Source organism: Ranitomeya variabilis, chromosome 3 (genome assembly GCF_051348905.1).
Source record: "Ranitomeya variabilis isolate aRanVar5 chromosome 3, aRanVar5.hap1, whole genome shotgun sequence".
In the NCBI taxonomy this organism is placed as follows: Eukaryota; Metazoa; Chordata; class Amphibia; order Anura; family Dendrobatidae; genus Ranitomeya; species Ranitomeya variabilis.
This window is the reverse complement of record NC_135234.1, coordinates 424,949,822-424,959,141: the sequence shown is the minus strand read 5'-3', so window position 1 is coordinate 424,959,141 and position 9,320 is coordinate 424,949,822.

Genomic DNA, 9,320 nt, shown 5'->3' with positions numbered 1-9,320 from the left:
TTCTAGGTTCTTCAAAGTAGCCACCTTTTGCTTTGATGACTGCTTTGCACACTCTTGGCATTCTCTTGATGAGTTTCAAGAGGTAGTCTCTGGGAAAGGTTTTCAATTCACAGTTGTGCCCTGTTAGGTTTAATAAGTGGGATTTTTTGCCTTATAAATGGAGTTGGGACCATCAGTTGTGTTATGCAGTCTGGTGGATACACAGCTGATAATCCTACGGAATAGACTGTTAGAAATTGTATTATGGCAAGTAAAAAGCAGCTAAAGAAAAACAAGTGGCCATCATTACTTTAAGAAATGAAGGTCAGTCAGTCCGAAAAATTGGTCAAACTTTGAAAGAGTCTCCAAGTGCAGTGGCAAAATCCATCAAGCGCTACAAAGAAACTGGCTCACATGAGGACCGCCCCAGGAAAGGAAGACCAAGAGTCACCTCTGCTTCTGAGGATAAGTTTATCTGAGTCACCGGCCTCAAAAATCGCAGGTTAACAGCAGCTCAGATTAGAGACCAGGTCAATGCCACACAGAGTTCTAGCAGCAGACACATCTCTACAACAACTGTTAAGAGGAGACTATGTGCAGCAGGCCTTCATGGTAAAATAGCTGCTAGGAAACCACTGTGTAACAACTCTGCTGGCATCACAGCATGGCCTCTCATCTCTCACACTATCTTACCCAATGCTCCAGGTCATGTTCTGGTTTCTGTTTCTTGCCAGCTCCATATTCTGTGCCTCTGCTCTCTGCATGCTTCCTGGCTGTGTGCATAGGGGGGCTGCGCCTGAACTCTCTGGTTCTTATAGGAATCAGGTGAACCTGTTTAATCTGTTCCTGACCAATTACCAAGAGGCCTCCAGTATTTAGTGCAGCTCCACCCAGTGGACTGGGCCTGTGCAATTTGTTAGCTCAGTTTGTGTTCAGCTTCTGAGTTTGCCAGACCTTTCTCTGTGTTACTATCTCTCTAGAGGCTTTTCTCAGTGTTCTTGCCTTGATCTTGTTGTCTGTCCTCCAGGGGGCAGAATATCCTGGTCCCTGTGTCTTTGTTCTTGTTCCTTGTCTTGTTCCATTACCTTGTCTGTACTTAGTCCTATCTCTGTCTCCTTGTCTGTGGCTTCCTTCCCTGCTGTGTCTTTCCTTGTGTTCTCAGTCTGCTTATGCTTCGCACTCTTGCGGCTCTGCCTGCTCTGAACCCTTGTGACTTTGCCTGGGCTCCGCTTTCTTGCAGCTTTGCCTCTGCTCTGCACTCCTGCGGTTCTGCTCCGTTCTACTTTGCTCTGCTGCTGCAGAGACCTCTTGCTGCAGCTCCTCTCCGCATTCCTTGCGGTTCCGCTCTGCTTAGCTTTTGCTGCTGCAGAAACCTCTTGCTGCAGCTCCTCTCCGCATTCCTTGTGGTTCCGCTCTGCTTAGCTTCTGTTGCTGCTCCATCTCCTGCTGCTCTACCATTCCTATCCGCAGCCTTGTGGTTCTCTTCCTGTGTGAACACGTCCCAACCTGTTCCTTCACACTCCATTCCTTCCTGCTTGTTTCCGTACCAGCATCTCTTGTGTGAACAGGTTCCTACCTGTTCCTTCACACTCTATTCCTTCCTGCTTGTTTCCATACTTGCACCTCATGTGTGAACAGGTCCCTACCTGTTCCTTCATACACCACACCAACCAGCCCTGTGTCTCTGCCGTTCCTGCCAGCCCTGTGCCTCTGCCGTATCTGCCAGCCCTGTGTCTCTGCCGTGCCTCTGCCGGTCCAGTGTCTCTGCCGTACCTACCAGCCCTGTGTCTCTGCCGTACCGGCCAGCCCTGTCTCTGCCCTTCCTGCCAGCCCTGTGTTCTCTGCCGTGCCTGCCAGCCCTGTGTTCTCTGCTGTGCCTGCCAGCCCTGTGTTCTCTGCCGTGCATGCCAGCCCTGTGTTCTCTGCCGTGCATGCCAGCCCTGTGTTCTCTGCCGTTCCTGTCAGCCCTGTTTTATTTGCCATGCCTGCCAGCCCTGTGTTCTCTGCCGTGCCTGCCAGCCCTGTATTCTCTGCCATGCCTGCCAGCCCTGTGTTCTCTGCCATGCCTGCTTGCCTACTCGTCCAAGTTACAGCAGTGCTCATCTGCCAGTCGCCTGCACCTGTCCTAGTGTTCCTGTCTCCCAAGTGGGATCAGCAGCCACAGCCAGACACCACCCTGGAGTAGCACCTGGCAGCTGCCTGCTGCACAAGCCTGACCTCACCATCAGAGGCTCCAGCGAAAACCCAGGCAGCTGTCATAGTCACGCCCCTTCCAGGGTAGTCTGGTTTGTGGCACAGTGGGGCCACAAACCCCCCGAGCTCTCGCCCACCAGTCAGGCCGTGAGCGTGACACACTGCTAAGGACAGGCAACAAGCAGAAGAGACTTGTTTGGGCTAAAGAGCACAAGGAATGGACATTAGACCAGTGGAAATCTGTGCTTTGGTCTGATGAGTCCAAATTTGAGATCCTTGGTTCCAACCACCGTGTCTTTGTGCGACGCAGAAAAGGTGAATGGATGGACTCTACATACCTGGTTCCCACCATGAAGCATGGAGGAGGAGGTGTGGGGGTGCTTTGCTGGTGACACTGTTGGGGATTTATTCAAAGTCGAAGGCATACTGAACCAGCATGGATACCACAGCATCTTGCAGCGATTTGCGTTTAGTTGGACCATCATTAATTTTTCAACAGGACAATGACCCCAAACACACCTCCAGGCTGCGTAAGGGCTATTTGACCAAGAAGGAGAATGATGGGGTGCTATGTCAGATGACCTGGCCTCCACAGTCACCAGACCTGAACCCAATCGAGATGGTTTGGGGTGAGCTGGACCGCAGAGTGAAGGCAAAAGGGCCAACAAGTGCTAAGCATCTCTGGGAACTCTTTCAAGATTGTTGGAAGACCATTCCTGGTGACTACCTCTTGAAGCTCATCAAGAGAATGCCAAGAGTGTACAAAGCAGTCATCAAAGCAAAAGGTGGCTACTTTGAAGAACCTAGAATATAAGAAATAATTTCAGTTGTTTCACACTTTTTTGTTAAGTATATAATTCCACATGTGTTAATTCATAGTTTTGATGCCTTCAGTGTGAATGTACAATTTTCATAGTCATGAAAATACAGAAAAATCTTTAAATGAGAAGGTGTGTCCAAACTTTTGGTCTGTACTGTACGTGCGGGCCCAACGGGTGTTTCAGTGGTCATTTGCAGAGTCTCGCCCGCCCCCAGGTCTCTGGCATATGACTTATTACAACTGGTAAAAAAGTGGCTTCAGCCTGAGATCTTAACCCCTTACCAGATGGTGGAGAGAGTGGTGGTCGACCAGCTTGTACTCTGCCAGCCGCTATTCAGTGTTGGGTGGGCCAAGGGGATCCCGGCTACCTAGAGCGGTATATGGCCACTAAGGACTTTATATGGGACTCTGCCCCACTACGGTTATCACATCGGGCCCCGCCAGCCCAGGAGCCTGGAAAAAGTCCATGACTCTCTGTTTGGTATAATCAGAACTGAGTTCATACTGGGGGGTACCCAGAAGTGAGGGTGACAAAAGTCTCGTTTCTCTTAAACTGGTCCCGAGGTCCAGTCGTGCCTCCGCAATTAGGTGTTGGCGGTACTAAGGACCCAGACATGTGGCTGCCAACTGCCCCCTGACGGATGAACCTATGGACTGCGAGTTTATGCATAGAGTATCTATGTACGCCCAACTAGTCTGCACCACAACTACAGGCACTGCCAGCAGCAAACCCCAACTATGCCAGGTACTCGTCAACGGGTACCAAACAGAGGCTCTCTTGGACTCGGGGAGCTTAGTGACTCTGGTCCATGGGTCACTTGTTACCAAGGACAACCTCAATGGACAGAAAGTGGGAGTGGTGTGTAAACATGGGTAACTGTTATGATCCTTAGTGGCTGAGGATCACAGAATGAACTAGCTAAGTAACTGAACATAGAACGAGCTCTAGGGAGGTGGTAACTGGACTGACCGCAAACCTGATCCTAACCAAACACACTGAAGGTAGCCGGTGAACGTGCCTAAATTCCTGGATGTCTCGACGCAGCCTGAGAAACTTGCTACCCCTATAGAGAAAGTAAGACCTCACTTGCCTCAGAGAAATGACCCCAAAGATATAGGAAGCCCCCAACAAATATTAACGGTGAGGTAAGGGGAAAATACAAAACGTAGAAATGAAAACAGATTCAGCAAATGAGGCCCACTAATACTAGATAGCAGAAGACAGGCAGGGAACTGTGCGGTCAGTAAAAAACCCTATACAAAATATCCACGCTGAGAATTCAAGAACCCCCACACCAGCTAACGGTGTGAGGGGAGAAACTCAGCCCCCTAGAGCTACCAGCAAGCAAGGAAATCACATATTAGCAAGCTGGACAAGGACAAGTAAATAACCAAGAAACATACTGAACACTGATGAGCAAAAATAACCAAACAGAAAACTTAGCTTCTCTTGAAGAGACTGATAGCGAAGGAATTCAGGAGAGATCAAAATAGCACTGAATACATCGACAGCAGGCAAACACTGAAAGTCCAGGTGAGCTAAATAGGAAACCAGCTAACAGATAACGAGACAGCTGATCAGCCTCAGACCTGCAGAATAACACAAAGAGCCACCAGAGGGAGCCCAAAGACAGCACTCACACAGTACCACTTGTGACCACAAGAGGGAGCCCAAAAACAGAGTTCACAACAGGGAACTCCGAGTGTACCTGACCACGGAGGTTACTTTTTCCACACCGTGTGGAGCAATAAAACGTGGGAGTGGTGAAGACCCTTTCATATGAGACTATGTTGGGAAGAGACTTGCCCCTATTCTGGTCCCTATGGGAGACCACGGTTAACCCTCCCAGGGTTAATGTTATTGCGGGCGCGGATCCCGAAGATCCTGAGTCAGGGATACCTGACACAAGGGTCGCCAACCTAGGGATAGAATATAACACCAATAAGTTTCCCCTAGAGGTATTGGCAGGAGAGGTCGATGAGACCCCACCGATCTCTGAGCTGGAGTGGCTCAGCAACCATGTGCCGAAGCAGTTTTCCCCCACTTGGCTGTCCACCAGGATTTGTTATACAGTGTGGATAAAATCCGGGATGCAGTGGTGGAACAACTGGTAGTGCCCCAATCCTACTGTCGGGCGGTGCTCGAAATGGCTCACACATGCTGGGAGGGCACTTGGGGGGCCAAAAAGACGCAGGAGCGCATACTACAGCCTTTTTTGTGGCCTGCGGTCTACGCTGAGGTCCAGAGGTACTGTGATACGTGTCCGGAGTGCCAACTAATCTCACAAACTGCAAACTACTGGAGTCCATTGGCATCTCTGCCCATCATGGAGGTACCTTTTGAGTGGATCCAGTCGGGCCGATAGTAAAATTCGCCCGGGGCCACCAACACATATTAGTGGTCGTAGACTATTCCACCCGGTACTTGAAGGCCAATCCGCTTCGGCACACCTCGGCTAAGCTTATAGCCCTGGAGTTGTTTGCCATGTTCTGTCATCTTGGGCTACCGAAGGAGATCCTTAATGATCAGGGGACTCCTTTTATGTCCAAGGTGACAAAGGAACTGTGCAAGCTCATCAAGTTAAAGCAGTTGCGCACGTCGGTGTATCACCCCCAGACCGACAGGTTAGTTGAGCACTTCAACAAATCTCTCAAGTCCATGCTTAAAAAGGTGATTTTCAAGGACGGGAGGGATTGGGACATGTTATTGCCCTATCTGATGTTCGCTATCCGCGAGGTTCCAAAGGCTTCCATGGTTTTCTCTCCTTTTGAGCTATTGTATGGCAGGCATCAGAGATGGTTGCTGGACGTAGCTAAGGAGATGTGGGAACAGGAGCCAACACCACATAGGAGTGTAATCGAGCACATGGCAAGTATGCAGGACCGCATTGCGGCAGTCAGGCCCATAGTAAAGGAACATCTGATGGATGCCCAGGCCGCAGAGCCACACATACAGTACAGACCAAAAATTTGGACACACCTTCTCATTTAAAGATTTTTCTGTATTTTCATGACTATGAAAATTGTACATTCACACTGAAGGCATCAAAACTATGAATTAACACATGTGGAATTATATACTTAACAAAAAAGTGTGAAACAACTGAAAATATGTCTTATATTCTAGGTTCTTCAAAGTAGCCACCTTTTGCTTTGATGACTGCTTTGCACACTCTTGGAATTCTCTTGATGAGCTTCAAGAGGTAGTCACCGGGAATGGTTTTCAATTCATAGGTGTGCCCTGTCAGGTTTAATAAGTGGGATTTCTTGCCTTATAAATGGGGTTGGGACCATCAGTTGTGTTGTGCAAAAGTCTAGTGGATACACTGCTGATAGTCCTACTGAATAGACTTAGAATCTTCAATGAGGTGGGGGAGATAGGAAGTCCAGGTGTGTATTTACAATGATAGTGCAGCCATGTTGAGGGAGTGGGGGATAGATAGAGATAGTGAATGGGCTACACGCACGCACACACACATAAAATGACTTTGATTAGGGAACGTGATAGGCCACTCTGAACAAATGTGTTTTGAGGGTGCACCTAAAACTGTGCAAGTTGTGGCTGGTCCTAATTTTCTTGGGGTAGAGCATTCCAGAGGATTGGCGCAACGCGGGAGAAGTCTTGGAGTCGGGAGTGGGAGATACGGATTAGTGCAGAGGTTAGTCGAAAGTTGTTTGCAGAGCACAGAGATCGGCTAGGCCGATAGACAGCAATGAGGGAGATGTAAGGGGGTGCTGCACTGTGGAGAGCTTTGTGGGTGAGAACAAGTTTCCATGGTGAGAATAGGGCGGATTCTAGTGAAGTTCTTTAGCTGTAAGCAGCAAAAGCGGGCAAGAGATTGTATGTGGGAGGTGAAGGAGAGATTGGTGTCAATCATATCACTCAGACAGCGTGCCTGCTTCTGGGGTGTTATTATGGTGCCACCCACGGAGAGGGAAGTGTCAGATTTAGGGAGGTTAGTAGACGGTGGGAGCAGAAGAAGTTCAGTTTTGGAATGGTTGAGTTTCAGATAGAAAGCAGACATGTTGGGGACTGCGGACAGACAGTCACTGGCGTTCTGTAGTACAGCGGGGTAAGGTCAGTGAATGACGTGTATAATTGTGTATCATCAGCATAAAGATGGTAATGAAAGCCAAATCTGCTAATGGTCTGTCCAATTGGGGCTGTGTAGAGAGAAGAGAAGGAAGCCAAGGACTGAGCTCTGAGGTACCCCAACAGTGAGAGGAAGAGGAGATGAAGTGGAGCCAGCGAACAAAACACTGAAGGAGCGGTTAGAAAGATAGGAAGAGAACCAGGAGAGAGCAGTGTCCTTAATGGCTGGAGCCTAGAGAGTAGGAGATGGTGGTCAACAGTGTTGAAAGCTGCAGAAAGGTTGAGAAGAATGAGCAGAGAGTAGTCACCTTTACATTTTGCTGTCAGAAGGTCATTGGTCACTTTGATGGGTGCAGCTTCTGTTGAATGTAGGGGACAGAAGCCGGACTGTGAAGGGTCTCGGAGGGAATGAGTGGAGAGGTAACAGGTAACGCGGGAGTAGACCAGGTGCTCCAAGAGTTTAGAGACGAAGGGGAGATTGGAGACTGGTCTGTAGTTGTTGGTGCAGGATAGGTTGAGAGCGGATTTCTTTAATAATGGAGATAGAGTGTTTGAAGGAGGAGGGGAAAATGCCCAAGGAGAGGGAGCAGTAGTGTAGCTACTGGGGGGGCAGAGGGGGCTATTGCCCCCGGCCCCATCACATGAAGGGGCCCATCGAGAGTCTCTGCCCCTTTTTGACGAGGCAGAACACCGCACAGGAGGAGAGCAGCAAAATGCCTGTTCCCCTGCCTGACGGAGATTCTGTACAATCTCCACGCTGATAGCACAGTGGCCAGTTGCAGAATCTCCCAGTCCCTCCTGCACTGTACAGTGCTAACTGAGTCTGACCGGAGGACTGAGGAGCTTATTCCTGGTTGCAGTTTGGTCACGGTGCATGCTCCATTGGCTCAGGCATGCTGGGTCCTAGTGCCCACCCTGCATTTCTCTAAGACACTTCCTGGTCCTGCCTCACTGACTGCAGACTTGGTAAGTGGCATGTCATGGTCAATGGGGGGAGGATGAGGGTATTGTGGGGGCTGAAGTGGAGGAGGACAGGGCACTGGGGGAGTGAATGTGAGAGGATGAGGGTATTGTGGGGGCTGAAGTGGAGGAGGAAGACTGCACTGGAGGGTGAATGTGAGGATGGGGTATTGTAAGGGCTGTGGAGGGTGAGGGGCGACAGGGAACTGGGGGATGAATGTGAGAGGATGAGGGTATTGTGAGGGCTGAGGTGGGGGAGGAGCGACAGGGCACTGGGAGGCTGATTATTATACTGTTTTGTGAGATTATATTTACTCTATTAGATGTAATAGTTGCTGTCTGAGGGGCTGGAGATGGGGAGGTCAGGGGCTTTTGATACTTACCAGCAGGGTCTTTTACCAGTATTAGTATAACAAGCCCACATATAGTAACCACGAGCTACATCACTTGTAAAGTGAATCTGTAATCCCCTGGACGTATATGACCTATTACTGTGGGCATATAGGTAATAGAAATGTTACACTAGTCCTACCTGTATGCCTCATATTAATGGCGTTGATGTTGAGAATGTTATATTCTGTCTTTATGTTAATGATTTCTTCCAGGCTCCGGGGCATGCAGTGCCTGTAAGAAATCCCGGCCTCCTGTCCTCATTGTAATACTATCCCCTTCCCATCAGCGTCAGTTATGGCTTAGTATTGGAGTATCAGGTGTGTTTCTACTGTGGTGAAATTGATGCCACTTTGGTATTATCTGCCAATAATTTTTGGAAATGTGAACACTCCTGGTTGGGTGTCCGTCTTCTGGATTGGGTGCAGTGGAAGACCTGTTGGTTCCTATTATACTATCTATACTGTGGTGAAATTTATGCCACTTTGAAGGTGTTTGCCAATCATTTTTGGAAACGTGAATACTCCTGGTTGGGTGTCCATCTGCTGCATTGGGTGAAGTGGAAGACCTGTCGGTCCTTATGATACTATTTCTACTCTTGTGAAATTTATGCTACTTCTGTGGTGTAAGGCCCTCTCATTTGTTTAAATGTGAACACTCCTGGTTGGATGTCCATCTGCTGGATTGGGCGTAGTGGAAGACCTGTCAGTCCCTATTATACTATTTCTACTGTGGTGAAATTGATGCCACTTTGCTGGTGTCTGCCAATAATTTGGAAATGTCAACACTCCTTTTTGGGTCTCCTTCATGCATGTAGCCTGTAACAGTAGGGCTCCGAGACCATCAGGCCTCCACTTCCTTGGACTCAACTACCTGTATTACTAT